We start from the raw sequence: 14908 nt of genomic DNA, 5'->3' as shown, positions 1-14908 counted from the left end.
AAACATCATTCTCCCAGAGTGAAGTAACAGAACAATCCAAGATAAGTACATTACTCTGTATTTTTAAAATTAGCTCTGTTATAACCCGGCAGAGAAAATCAGTAGCTGGGAACAGTTAGTTCTGGGGCCAAACCACCTGTCTGTCATGAGTGGGACACGGGAGAGGAAAGACATTATAGGCCCTGAATAAGAATTGGCAACGATTCCGCTCATCCATCATAAAGTCAAGCCAAATGGGTATCGGTTTGTGCTGAGGACAAGACGAAGAAATGGGATAACTGATTTCTTAGTGATTAAGTCCTAAAGAGGCCAAATTGGATCACTTATGCCCTCATATTCCTCTTAATGCTTTCATAGACCTTTCGGTTCTGAATTGAAAAATTAAGTAAAAATATGGGAACCACTCTTTGTTTTTTCACATTCCAACATTTCTGATATTGGGATGTTCCTTACAATTGAAGACATGCCACAGCTTAATTGGAAGTGTTTTTTTGTAAATTGAAGTATAGTTGATTTACAATGTTGTGTTAGTTTCTGGTGTACAGCAAAGTGATTAAACTACATATACATATATACAATATGTCTCAGTTTTCCTTGCAGTCTCCCTTATAAAATGTCTTTCCCCTTAAGTCTGGAATAACTGGCTAAATGTAGATAGCTAACATCATCAGTTCAGAGATTTAAAATTTTCCGGTTCTTTGAACGTGCTCAATATTACAATTCACTTACCATTTTCACATAGTTCCAGTTTTAGAGAAAAGCCATAAGTAAAGTTAGAATGTTTTAATTCATCTTTTATACAGTCTTCACGAATTTTGTAAGAAACAAGTTTCTAGAAGTTAGAACTTTAGAAAAGATGAGGGCACCATTCACTGATAAAAGGATGCTGGACAGTATCCATTGATTTGGCTACTTTTCCAAGCAGTTCCTGTTAAATATTAGAGAATTTAAATATCAGTCAAAATGGCACCTTCATTTATTTCTAGGTTCTCATGATTTACTTGTTTATGACTATATTTATTTCTACTAACACATGTCAACTGCATTTTGGATAAGGCCTCCCCTCCACACTGCATCAGAAAGCCATTGAATGGCTTCTTAGACTTTTTGTCAAAAAGGGTATCTCAGATGAGGACTTAACAGTGAGCAGGGAAGTGAGGAGAGACTCCCAGCCCCCCTGCAGTCAACAACATTAGGGAGAAATGAAGTACTGACCGACAGCTGAGAATAACATTTGGGGGGATGATAGATTTGGAATTTGAGGATTCAGATCCAGTAATTCATGAGAGACTCTAAGACCTATGCCACAGCTGTCTGTGAGTTCGCTAAGGTTTCTGTGCTCAAATGTCTTGTGAATGGCAAGTGAACCTCTCAGACTGCCAGGCAGCCCGCTCATGCCGTCTTGGCTGTCTTGTACCCTGCAAGTGTACTTGCAGGGTCTGAGAGGGTAGCTTAAATGGTATAGTTGCACCTCCCTGTTTTATACAGAAAGACTTATGCTCTAATGCTTCAGAGAACTCTTGAAATTTGCCTTTTGCAAAATGCAAGGATCTACTTTGTAAGATCAGGCTTTAGAATAACTCAGTGCTGTCCAAGGGAACTTTCAGCAGTGATGGAAATGTTCTATAATCTGTGTGGTCCAGTATTGTAGCCAATAGCAAAATGTGGCTGTTGAACTCTGGAAATGGGGCTTGTGCCACTGAGGAATTGAATTTTTAATTTCAATTTGTTTTACAATTATACAGCCACATGTGTCCAATGACCACTCTATTGGATATTGCAGTTCTAGATTATGTGTTTTTGACTGTAACTACTATCTCCTGAGATGGGAATTATGACCTAGTGAAATTTGGGAAAGCTTTGTAGGCAAAATAAGACCTGTGTTCAGTATTAGAACAAAGTCTCAGAAAATGAGAATGAGCCTGTCAGATGACATGGGCACAGTGTGGGATCAGTCCTCAGCAGCCCTGAACCTGCAGTCTATCGTAGCCTTTTGTAGGGACTTGGCTTTGTGCCCACTGACCATTTCAGATCTTCAGAAGCCTACGACTGTGTGGGCACGTAGTGTGTTTTATTACAGGTCCTCAGCCTTACTGAAGTATCGTAAATCAGGATGAGTCAGAGCATTACAGTATAGCAGATACTCTGATCTCTGATTTCAACTTATTGTGGTGACTATCAGAAGATTTTAGAGCTGGAGGAACTTTAGAGATTGTTTCATGCCTCCCTCCCCTGCCATTCCCCACCGCCAACTATGCCCCTTACTGGAGAAGTGAAGAAACAGGTGCTGGGGAGTTGCGGAATATGCCATGGTGAGTGGCAAGAGCTAAGATTAAAATCCAAGATTCTTGACTTTGAAACCAGTATTTTCCCTCTACAGTCCTAGTGTTTCCTGAAAACTGGATTTGCCTCTTGGGGGTGTCAAGCCAAAAGACACAACCAAGCCAAAGAGTGGGGGAAGGATGAATTTATTACTTGCAGCAAGTAAGGAGAACACTGGGGATATTTCCCAAAGCAGTATCTCCTCAAACAGCAAAACTGGAGTTTTCAGCTAAGCGTACATGCGTATTTATGAAGGGGCTTGAGCAGAGGAGAATTCAGCATAGAATTGGGGCAAAGATCGACAGAGTCCCAGCTCTCGATTGAAATCTTGAGGGTCGGCAAAGGTCAGCAACATCATTTCTTAGGTTCCAGTTAGTCTGGTTGTTGGGTGCTTGAGGGAGATTTGGCTTCTGCAAAATAGCTCAAGGATGTGCTTCGGACTAGAACTTGGAGTCTTTACAACTGATTTATTGTCTCTGATATGGTGATTTCCCTGGCCTGGTCAAGGACAAGCACTGTGGTCAGGCTTAGATCGGAAAATGGTTTAGCTTTAAAATGGCTTCTCTTATGTCAAGCAAGTTATGTCTGATTCTCCTCCTCCAGCCACCCCTACCCTATCTGCCTACACTAGAGTTCTTAAAACAACCACAAAGATCAAAGGCCTCAAGTCAGATTGGTTTGGCCACCAGTCTGCTTTATTTTGACATGCTCTGTTGATTGGGAGGAAGAACAGTGTGCTTCCTGGCTTCTTCCGAGCAGAGTTGAGCAGAGCTTACCCATTGCATCAATGTTCACCAAGTGCTGGATCCTCAGAGCTCAGACCTGTGTGAAGAGGACACAGAGAATGGGTTTGATCCATCTGGCCGTACAGACTGTGATGTAGGTGGAGGGGCACGAATGGATGAATAGGTTCCCAAGTAAGTACAGTGGTTCTCAAGGCTGACAACTGAGCATCAGTGGCAAAGGAGAGTGAGAAAGAGCTCAGATCTCATTTCTGTCCACATCTGACCTGCCTCAAACACCAGGACAACCAGGCATCCCAAGGTCAGACCTCTTACTGAAATTAAATTTTCTGTTGATGTAGACATTGTTTAGCAAACTTCAGCCCCGGCAGAGCAAAATTACAAGCTCGTGCAGAATGTCTGGTGGAACACAGGCGAATTAATCAGAGACATCTGGCAAGTTGCTGGTACGACTGCCTTTCACGAAGAACGCCTAAACTATCATTTGAAAGTATTGTTCTTCTGTGAAAAGGAAAGAGAAAACAAAGACTTGTCGGCTGACTTCAGAAGTTGACTGTAGTTTTAGGAAGGACAATTAGTCTCGTTTGTCACTCCCACCCCAGGAGCAGAATAGGTAAAAGTGGAAAGCGTTAGTGAGTCAACCATTTAAACAAGATGTGGAACAGCAGTGAGGAAGAGGATATTTGTTATTATTGGGGCTTCCTTTCGAAAGCAGCACTGCACGTTTGAATGTGCATTATAGGAATGCAGCTTCTTTATCGAGCAGGAGTGTTTCTCTGGAGTAAAAAGACAGTAGTAATAATAACAACATTTGTACATCACTGACCACTCTGAATGCCTCCCAAACGTTGGATCATTTAATCCTCACACCAGACTTGTGAGATAGATATTACTACCATCACAACTGTAAAAGTTGTGATTCTTACGTATCGTTTTATGTAGAAGGAAACCGAGGCATGCAGAATTAAATACCTTGCCTAAGGTTGTAATGTTGGAACCGGGATTCAAAACCAGGACTTCTGCTACCTAAAGTCTCTTTTAACAACTCCAATATACCACTATACCAAAACGAAAATTAGAGGAGGATTCTTTATATCTTAGTTGGGAAGCCTTGTAAAAAATAAATATATAATTAGAAATAGATATGTTTCTATTTTTTCCCTATAGTTACAAACAGCTCCCGGCTATTGCTATTTCTCCCTGAAAACTGTGCTTTCAGAAAGTGCTGCACTGTTACCACTTTGCAGTAGAGGAAAATTTTGCTGAGAGTGGGAGGGAAAGAAATCTTTTAATTCCATGAAACAGTGACTTAGATGTTACTGTATGAGACGTTCTTTATGTAGATTTTACTTAGAAAGATTATTAAAGATTACTGAGAGTGCATGTACAGACTCTTTATCAGATGAATAGTTAAAAACCTCATGCATATGCTTGTAAATACTATTCCTTAACCTGGGGTCTTGAGAAAAGCAAAAAAGTGAAGCTCCCCGTATAAAAGATGGAGGAAGAGGAAAGTCCACTTGTGTGGTGACCTGATAGCCTGAAATTTTGGGTAAAGGGAGCTGGGTGATGTGTCTGGTGAAAGATGCCAGAATGTCTGAAAACAGAGGTTATGTTTTATAGCAGTAATGTGCATTAGACATGCAGATCAGAGCTAGCTACACAGGGATGCAGTGAGAAAACCAAGTTGTTTGCTCTGTTGTTTTCCATCTATTATCCCATGGAGCCTGGACACTTGCCTAATGAGGTAGGTGTTACTTTAACCTTGGCCCGGAGGTGAAATGAAAGCTCAGGAGCATTCAACAGCTTGTACAAGGTCGTCCACTGAACCAGGTTTCCAAGCTGAGTCTGCCGAATGTCAAGAGGGTGTTCTCTACCCCGATGTGCGAAGTGGATGGCTCCCCTTAGAGCTGGTTGGGGCTGGGATGGGCAGTGCTGTTAAACTTCAAAAAAAAAAAGGACAGGTAAGGAGCATGGAGGAGTTGAAGCCTAGAATTCAGTGGTAGCTGCCTTGCCATCTCAGAGAAGACTTCCTGTACCCTAGTACCCAGCTTCGTCACTTCCTGCCCCTGCTTTTTTCTTCTTTCTCTTTAGATGCCAAAGGGCCTGGGCTCTTCTCACTTTGCACCCCACCTGGACCCTCTCTCAACCTCTCAAATCACCTGCTTGGTGTATAGCAACCCTCTGCTGCTTCTCACTTTAACCTCACACCTTCCAGTCTGTCAGTTGCTAGCTGTCAGGGGAAATGCGTAATTAAGCCTCAGGAAACACTTAGGACTTGAGGGCTAATTGTAAAGAATCAGATATCTAAGTGCTTATTGTCAGTGCCCAGCTGACTCAGAGCCACCCTTCCCCCGCCCAGTGATCTCCATTCCTGAGTTATAGCATATTCTGTGATATTTTTATACTACACAAAAACCACAGCAATTTTTGTCCCAATAGCCTTGGCTGGAAAGATTCCCTTTACCCCATCAGATTAACACATTTAGCTTAACAAATAGTTACTGAATATTCAATTCTTTAATTTTGTTTTCTTCCTTTTATTTTCTGTATTTCTTTCTGTCTCCTCCCTATCTAATTTTCTTCCTTTATACTTTTATTTTATTTGCCCCCAGTTTTCCTCCAGTCTCAGCATTAGACTAGTCAATAGCCATCAGTACCAATTTGGAGTACCTATTATAAGCCAGGCGCACTGCGCTATGACCTATTTAGAGTAACCTCATTTGTTTTCACAACAACCTGCCGGCTAAGTATTACTACCCGAGGCTTACCAAGCCTGAGTAACTGGTCCATGGTGCTAATCAGTAGTGCCTAACGCTGTGTAGCCTCATCTGGAGACCAAGATAGCTGCCACTTAATCATAACATGTCTGATTTTGCCCGCTAGCTTACTAATTTATAGAATGTTTATAGTAGTTCGTGGATCTGCTTGCCTCCAGATAAGTTACTCCAGGTGACTGAGCAGTGCTGGCTTTGAACCGCTGTCCTGGGGCCTGGGCAAAGCCTTCAGCTCTCCTCTCTTACATCTTCAGAACGTCCTCTGAAATGGGCTGCTCTTTCTGGACCCATTTTTCTTTCTCCCACGCATTTCATGCCATTCTGGACACTGCCCATTTTCCCCTGCTAGATTCCTAGGAAAGAGTGGAGTAGAAATAGTCTGACTGAGAAGACAGTGGCCTTTTCTCCTTGCTTGTCAGATCAGAGGGAAGCATCGTCCCTGACCTTGCCTGAGGCGTCAGGTTCCAGGGAGCCTCCCTTTTCCTTCCAAAGCGTGAGCAGCTGGCTCAGCTCTGGTCACCTGACTTTTTCTAGGGTTTAAACTGCATTTGAATTCTCAAGAAGGGGTAAAAAAATCTGAAGCCAAGGAAAAGCTTTTCAGTTTTTAAGCTGTGGAAGTACCTTCTCTGTGAAAGAGAAATTTGTTGTAATTGTCCTTTAATTAAACCTGTTTTCTTTCTTTAAAGTCTTATTTTAAGGTGATTTGCTCCCCTCCATCTGACTTTCCTTAGAAGCATTTGTTAGTTGTAGATTTTTCAGTGCAGTCTGGTTTGACAGGTTTTGTTTGTTTGCTTTGTTTTGTTTTGTTTTGTTTTTGTTTTTATTTTTTGAGAGCTATGGCCAATAATGGCCAGAAAAATCTTATGTAGAAAATTCGTATTAAAGTGTGAGTGATCAGGAACTCTCAGTTTCCTTTTAGTCCTTCCAGGAGTTTGTTACGAAAAATTAATTTTAATTGGTAAAGTCCAAGCATCAGCTTTGGTAGTCTTTTTGGGGTTTATAAGTAAGCTCTGGGAAATAAGGAAAGAAAGATCTATAGCTTCCGGTCTCTTCTCTCCAGATGAGATGAGAAAAAGGGAGGTAAAAAGTGAGCAGGAGAAGATACTACTTGATATTTCTCAGGAGTAGAAACTCAGGGAAACCCAGATATTAGTTTTCTATTGTTCCATAACACGTTACCACAAACTTAGCAGCTTAGAACATCACATATTTGTTATCTCAGCTTTTCTGTGGGTCAGGTCTGGCTGAAGCTGTTTTGGTCATCTGCTCAGGGCTTCACAGGGCTGCAGTCAAGGTGTCGACAGGCTGTGTTCCTTTCTAGAGCTTTCTAGTAGAAGAGGTCCTCCTCTAAGCTCAAATGATTGCTGGCAGAATTCAGTTGCTCGTGGTGGTAGAACTGAGGTCCCCATTTTCTTGCTGGCTGTCAGTTAGGGGCTGCTGTCAGCTCCTAGAGTTCTGCCCAGAGTTCCCTGCCATATGTCCCCATCGTAGGCCCTCTCAGAACACGGCAACTTACTTCTTCAGGGCAAGCTGGAGAATCTCTGTATTGTTGCTAAGATGAGACCTTATATAACATGCACTGGGTGACCCTTCCATCACGGTTACCATGTTCTGCTGGCAAGGAGCAAGTCCCAGGTTCCATCTCCAGTCAAAAGGATGGGATTATGTAACAGTGTGACACTAGCTGGGTGGAGATCATGGGGCCATCTTAGAATTCTGCACACCATACCAGGCCCTTCTGCCTCTCTGGTGTGAGATTTTCTCTAAGAATGTTGGCCACACTGGATATGTAAAGCCATACATCAAAAGTCCAGAGTCTTTACATGAAGCATATTCACAAGAACCAAAGGGTGGAAACAATCCAAATGCCCATTGATGGAAGAATGGATAAACACAATACAGTATATACACAAAATGAGGTATTAATCTGCCTTAAAAAGGAGGGAAATCCTTTCCTTTTTCATGCTGCAATGTGAATGAACCTTGAGGACATCATGCTATGTGAAATAAGATTCAAAATGAGTATTATTACCATTTATATTAGGTACCTGGAGCAGTCAAATTCCTAGAGACATAAGGTAGAATGGAAGCTTCCAGGGGCTGGGAGGAGCGGGGAATGGGGAGTCATTGTTTATTGGGTACAGAGTTTTAGTTTGGGAATATGAGATAAGTTCTGGAGATGGATGGTGGGGATAGATGCGAAATAATGGGAGTATACTTAATGCCACTGAACTGAGCACTTAAAAAGTTTATGTTATGTATTTTATAACAATTGAAAAAAAAAAAGTGTTGAGTCCTGGGGCTGACTTGACAGTATGCCCCTAAGTGCCAGGCTGTTTCAGGTGCCATAAAGGATGCTGGAAGGAAGAACAGTAATGATTTTCCCTTTTCTGTAGTAATTTGTCATCTTGTAAAGGAGAATAAGATATAGCAGAGTCTTGTGATGAACATTCATCTGATTATTGTTGATTAATCAATCATTAATTACTTAATAGTAGTTGATTGATTATTTGATGAGCCTTCAAGGGAGACTTGTTCCCAGAGCTGTGGGAATATAGAGGGAAAGGACAGCTTCAAACTCCCTTGTGTTTTCTTGTTTGCAGCTGTGATTCTTAACCTTAAGTGCACATTGTAATCACCAGGGGAGTATTAAAAAATACGGAGGCCCTGGTCCAACCCCAGGGAGTCTGATTAAATCAGTTTGAACTGAGGGCCCTGGGTGTCAGGATTTAGAGAAGGTCCCTCGACAATTGTAATGTGCAGTGATGATTAAGAGAGAACCATTTTGTTATAGGAACAGGCGTCCCTGCAGCTGATTCCCGAAATACTCAGTTTGACAATCTGAGAGCGATGCTCATTACAGACATGTAAGAAAACTATTTACCATTTCTACCTAATTACCATGCAGCATAGTGATGATTATGCATATCATTGTGTGTGTCAGATTAGCTTCCCCGTAAGCTTTGCTTGTTTTCAACATTTCATTATGAAACTCTGTTCTTTGAGGCTCCTGGGAATTGGATCATCTGCACACATTTAAGAAAGGGAGGGTGAAATGTTTGTTGTAAGCATGAAGTAACAGTAAACATGATCAAATTACAACTGTACTTAATTACACGGGCAATAGGGTAAGAGAGTCGACAGGAGAGAGTTACGCTCATTTTCCGATTACCTACAGAAGGACCTCATCTTTCTCACGCTAGTTTCTCAAACTATAAACATGCATTTTTTAGCTTTTTTTTTCTTTTTGGTTTATTACTCAAAATATTGAGAGAGAAGGAAATAAAGAGATGCTTGTCCTGCTTATTACCTGTGCCTGCTTCCTAGGTGACTGGTGTTTCCCACCTCCCCTCTTGTCTCCATAGCCATCATTGTTAAACTAGGAAATAATTTGAATGTCATTTAGCATTAATTTTGTAGAGTCCCTACTATGTGCCAGGGACAATTCTGGATTTTAGGTAAGAGGATGAAGAAAGGGTAGGCACACCCTTGAAGATCATCCTTGAAGATTCCTTTCAGGAAATTAAAATGTATTACAGTCTTGTATGACTGATCTTCTAAGAGATGGATGTCCAAAAGAAGGAGGTAGCAGACTGCTTGGTGGCATCAGGGAAAGAGCCATTGGAGAGACGGCCTTGAGCTGAATTTTGAGGAGGAATGGAGGGCCTGGAGATGAAGTGGCCTGCCGCACTTGGGGGCCTGCAAGCAGTACCGTGGGCCTGGGGTACTCCGAGCATGGGGAGGCTGGACAGGGAGGGGGCCTGGACTGTCAGGAGTTTTACCTACAGTGTGAAGGAGTCTCTCTGAATAAATAAACTCTCAAGGATAGAGTTTTCAGAGTTGTTTTAACTCAAAGGTTTTTAAGTTGCTGGTAACTTGCTGACCTATAATAGTACACCTATCCCTTACGTAATGTATTTTATGTTCCAGGCCATGCTCTTTGTGCTCTATATTGTTAATTAATTCTCTTGGAAATCCTTTGACCTATGGACTATGATTATAATCTTTTTACAACTGAGACAACTGGAGATTAAGTGACTTGCCCAGGGTTCCACAGTTCCTTAGTGGCAGATTTAGAAATTCAATACTGGCATTCCAGATTCCAGGAATCCCTGGCATTCCAGCTTTTAGATCTTGGGCCCTTGACAAATATGTCTTACAATATGCTTTCTATTTGGGTCTATAATTAAGCTATGAAATGCTGCACAAGTGAAGTTGCCTTGGCCTCTGTGCTCACAAGAAATTCTTGATAGTTGAGAAGTAAACTGGAGGCTTTTGGTCCCTGCTTTACACTGAGCCTTGTGCAAAGAAGTTTGCAAGACACAGGCAAAAACAGTGAGAACACAGGCCTCTAGGAAACAGGACCAGAGAAGGAAGATTGAGGACCCAGCTTAACAAGAACTGTCAGCAGACTTTGACAAATTAAACTTCCTGAAGCAACTTAGAGGACAAGAATTTATTGCTTCAAAGAATGTTGATTATGTAAGTTGGGGGTATAAAAGGATTATGAAAGGATTACCAATGGATGCTGCCACTGATGGACAGAAATTCGAGATCCAGCCCTACTGGAGGAACTTTACACTGAGCAGAGGGTCTTGGCAGTGCCTTTTTGTTTCTCCATGGTTTCTAGAACTTTTCCCATCCCACTCTTCCCCACGAAAAGCATGCTGTAAATACTACCATTGCCACCTACTACAATTACTGCAATTTATTATGTATTGGCACCTTATCTTAGTTCATGTGCATAGTATTCCTATATAGTAAGTATGATTACTATACTCTATTCACAGAGGAAAGACCTGAGGTTCAGAAAGGTTAAGTGACTTGACCAAGGTCACACAGCTGGGAAGTAGCAAAGCTGGGATTTGAACCTAGGATCTTCTGCCTCCAAAGCCATATACACATTTATTTCAAATGAATTTTTAATAGAAGTACACAAATCATAAAGTGAACACGCCCATGTAACCACCAAACAGATCAGGAAACAGAACCTTAGCAGCACCTCAGAAGCCCTTTCTGCTCCCTTCCAGTCCTTTCCTATTATCTACTTCAAAGGCAGCCACCATCTGCACTGGCATTACCATAAATTATTATTGCATTTATTTGAACTTTATGTTAATAGAATTATAGAGTACGGACTCTACAGTCTGACTTCTTTAGTTTACATAGTGAGAGTCATTTATGATATTGTATTTGGCAATGGTTCATGAATTATCATTGCTTTATGGTGTTTGTTATATGACTGTGCAACAATTTATCAGTTCTACTATTGATGGATATTTGGTTGATTCTGGAGTTCAGCGATTTTTTTTTACTATTTTTTATTGAAGTATAGTCAGTTTACAATGTTGTGTCAATTTCTGGTGTATGGCATAATGTATGAATAGTACATTTTATCTAAGTTCACATTTAATATAGATTGCTACATTATTTTCCAAAATGTTTGAAAAACGTATACATTGCCCACTGGCAAGGTGTGAATTTTGTTACTCTCCATCCTCACTGGCATTTAGCATTGTCAGTCCTATTTATCTGAGCCATTCTGGCGGGTATGTTGTTGTACCTCATTGTAGTTTTGGTTTGCTTTTCCTTGATAATTAACAAGGGTGAGCACTTTTTAATGTGTGTATTTCCTACGATGTCGGCTTTCCCTCCTAGCTCTATAGTATAACTGTTGTCATAAATCAAATATCTATGTATGTTTGGGGTGGTTTTTGAACTTTCTGTTCAGTTCTAAAGGTCTTTTTGTCCATCCTTGTGCCAGCAGTATAGTCTCTCAATTATTTTGATTAATAATAATTCTTGATACCCATTACTTTAAGTCTTCAATTTTATTGTTCTCCAGTGCTGTGATGGCTATTCTTGGGCCTTCTTATGACTAAGTATTTTACAGTTAGCTTGTCAATTTTCATCAAAACAATTTTTATTAGAATGTTTATTGAGATTTCATTGAACCGAATCAATTTGAATAGAATCATTAAAAAATGTAGTCTTCCCATTCACGACCATGCTATAGGCCTCCATTTATTTAGATATTCGTTATTTCTCTTAATATTTTGTACTTTTCTGTGTAGCGGTCTTACACATTTTTGTTAGATATAATCTTATATAGTTGATGTTTTTGATCTTTTAAAATGATGTCTTTTAAAAATTTTCATTTTAATTTGATGCTGTGATATAGGAATGCAATTGAATGCTTATTGACCTTGAATCCAGTGAGATTATTGAAATCACTTATTAATTTTGATAGTTTTTAGCTGTACATTATATGAATTTTTCTACTTACAGAACCTTGTCTTTTGGAAAAAATGGCCATTTTATTTCTAAAATGTGTTTATATCTTTGGTATATTTTTTCTTTTATTTCTTTTTTTCTCATTTTATTAAATTTTGCTCAGAGTTCTTACTCAGCATTGAAGTGTCCCATTTCTGACATCTGGAGGAAAGCTTTCAGTATTTCACATGTGACATGATACTTTCTATTTTTGTTTTATTTTATAGATTTTTAGATTAAGGAAATTCCCCTCTATCCCTGATTTACTAAGTGATTTTAAAATTAAAACTTGTATACAGGTCTTTAATTTTATTAAATACTTTTTCCTTATCCTATAGGATTTTGCTATGTATTTTTCTCTTAATTTTTTTCATGTGATTAATTATATTAATTAATTTTCAGTCTGATCTAGAAAACTTATTTTACATACTTGTTTGTTTTTGACTTTTGTACCTATCTTAATTAGGAGTGTTAACCTTCAATTTTTCTTTCTTGTAATATGTGTTTTTATTAATATGCTATTCTGGCACTATCAGTTGGGAAATTTTTCTTTTTTCTATTTTCTGGAAAATATTATATCAGATTAATAATAGTTTTTCCTTAAATGTTTGGAAAACTTAATGATGTCACTTAGGTCTAGAATTTTCTTTGTGGGATAGTTTTTATTTTTTATTTTGTTTATTGCTAATCAGGTTTTCTATTTTTTTTCTCATGTCAGATTTGGTATGCTGTATTTTTCTATGAATTTTTAATTTAATCTAAATTTTAAAAATAGTTATTAAATATTATCCACTTTTTTCATATCTGTAATATCTATAGTGATGTCTCCCTTATCATTTCGAACGTTGGTAATTATTCTTTCTCCCTACCATCTCCCACCCCCATTTGCTGTGAATTTATCATTTCTCTTAGTCTTTTCAAATAAACTGTTTTGGGTTGTCTTGATTGTCTTCATTGCACTTTTATTTTCTGTGTTATTACTTTTTGCTTCCATTTTATTATTTCCTTTTCCCTTTTTTTGAGCCCAATTGCTATTCTTTTCAGATGGACACTTAAGTCATTTATTTTTCATCTGTTTTGTTTTGTAATATATCTATTTAATACTGCAGGTTTTCCTCTCCCTATTGATTTAACTGCATCCCACAAGTTTTGATATATCACATATTCATTATTTATTTCAGAATATTATCTGACTTCTCTATGATTTAATCTTTCTTTCATCAGCAGGCTGTTTAGAAATGTATTGCTCAGTTCTCAAACATTTGAGGATTTTCTGATTATTTTTGTTATTGATTTTGTTATTGATTTCTAGCTTAAATTTTTAGCTTCTATTGTATTCAAAGAATATTCTATGTATTATTTGTTCCTGTGAAATTTGTTAGATTTGCTTTATGGTCCCTGCATGGTCAGTTTTCATGAAAGCTCCATGTGTACTTGAAAAGAAGGTGTATTCTGAATTTGTTGAATACAGTCTTTTAAAATATCAATTAGATCATGAGATTAAGTGAAGTGTGATAATCAAGTGTGTAAATCTTCTATTTTCTAACTAACTTTTGTCTGCTTGCTCTATTAGTTACTTGGAGAGATGTGTTAAATCTCCCAGATGATCGTGGATTTGTCTATATCTTCTTTTAATTTTGTCAGTTTTTTTTGTCAGTTTGATGGTATCTAATTAGGTGCATAGACATCTAGAATATAAAATATTCCTCTTCATTTCTGGAAATAATGTCTTTCATTAAAGTTTACTTTCCTGTATCAAGGAAAATTTTCTTTACACAGCATACCTTATTTTATTGTCTCTGTGTCACATTTTGGTAATTCTCACAGTATTTTAAACTTTTTCATTATTATTACCGTTGTTACGATGATATGTGATCAGAGATCTTTGATGTTACTACCATGACTCGTTGAAGGCTCAGGTGATGGTTAACATTTTGTAGCAAGAAAGTATTTTTAAATTAAGATATGTACGTTGCTTTTTTAGACAATAATGCTGTTGCAACCTTAATAGTCTACAGTATAATGTAAAAATAACACTTATATGCACTGAGAAACCAAAAGAATTGTGTGAATTGAGTTGGTTTATTGCGATACTTATTTTGTGGTGGTCTGGAATGAACCCACAGTATCTCTGAGGTATGCCTGTGATTGGTGTTTAAATATGTGTCTTTTTCTGCCTTTTTACTTTGAAATTCCTATATCATTATCTTTACAGCATACCTTTTATAAGCTACACACACTTGGTATTTCCTTATTTATTTATTTATTTATTTATTTATTTATTTATTTATTTATTTATTTAATCAGTCTGACAATCTGGTCTCTTAATTGGGATAACTAATACATTTATCTTTACTGTAAATACAGAATATTTGGGTTTAACTCCTAACATCTTACTATTTGTTTCTTATTTGTTCCACTTTTTTTAGTTCCTTTTTTCTCTACTTTCCACTTTCTTGAATTAGTTAAGTATGTATTTTTATTCTACTTTCTCTTCTGTTAGCTTTCTAGTTAAGCTGCCAACCTTTAGGGGTTACCCTAAATTATCACATGCATACTTAATTTATTCAATTTCTAATATAGATGAATGCTTTTATCAATTCCTAGACCTTGAATTATATTAATTCCATTTTCTGACCATCCAATTTTGGCTATTCTTTTCATACGTTTTATTTATCACATATTTCAAACTCTACAAGATATTGTTATTACTTTTTTTTATAAAGGTGAGCTTCCTTTAGTCACCCCCGTATTTACTTTTGCTCTTTCTTTCCCATTGCTCTTTCTTTCTTC

At 38.2% G+C, this 14908-nt stretch overlaps 1 protein-coding gene across 1 annotated transcript in view; it reads left to right on the top strand.

The window, feature by feature from the left end:
* The window catches only part of PRKG2 (protein kinase cGMP-dependent 2), a 95340-nt gene that overhangs the window by 11985 nt on the left and 68447 nt on the right, over nucleotides 1-14908 (top strand). The window lies entirely within an intron of this gene.

The sequence above is a fragment of the Camelus bactrianus genome, chromosome 2, assembly GCF_048773025.1.
Source record: "Camelus bactrianus isolate YW-2024 breed Bactrian camel chromosome 2, ASM4877302v1, whole genome shotgun sequence".
Lineage (NCBI taxonomy): Eukaryota > Metazoa > Chordata > Mammalia > Artiodactyla > Camelidae > Camelus > Camelus bactrianus.
Note: the sequence above shows the minus strand (reverse complement) of the source record. Positions and strands in the feature narration are given on the sequence as shown.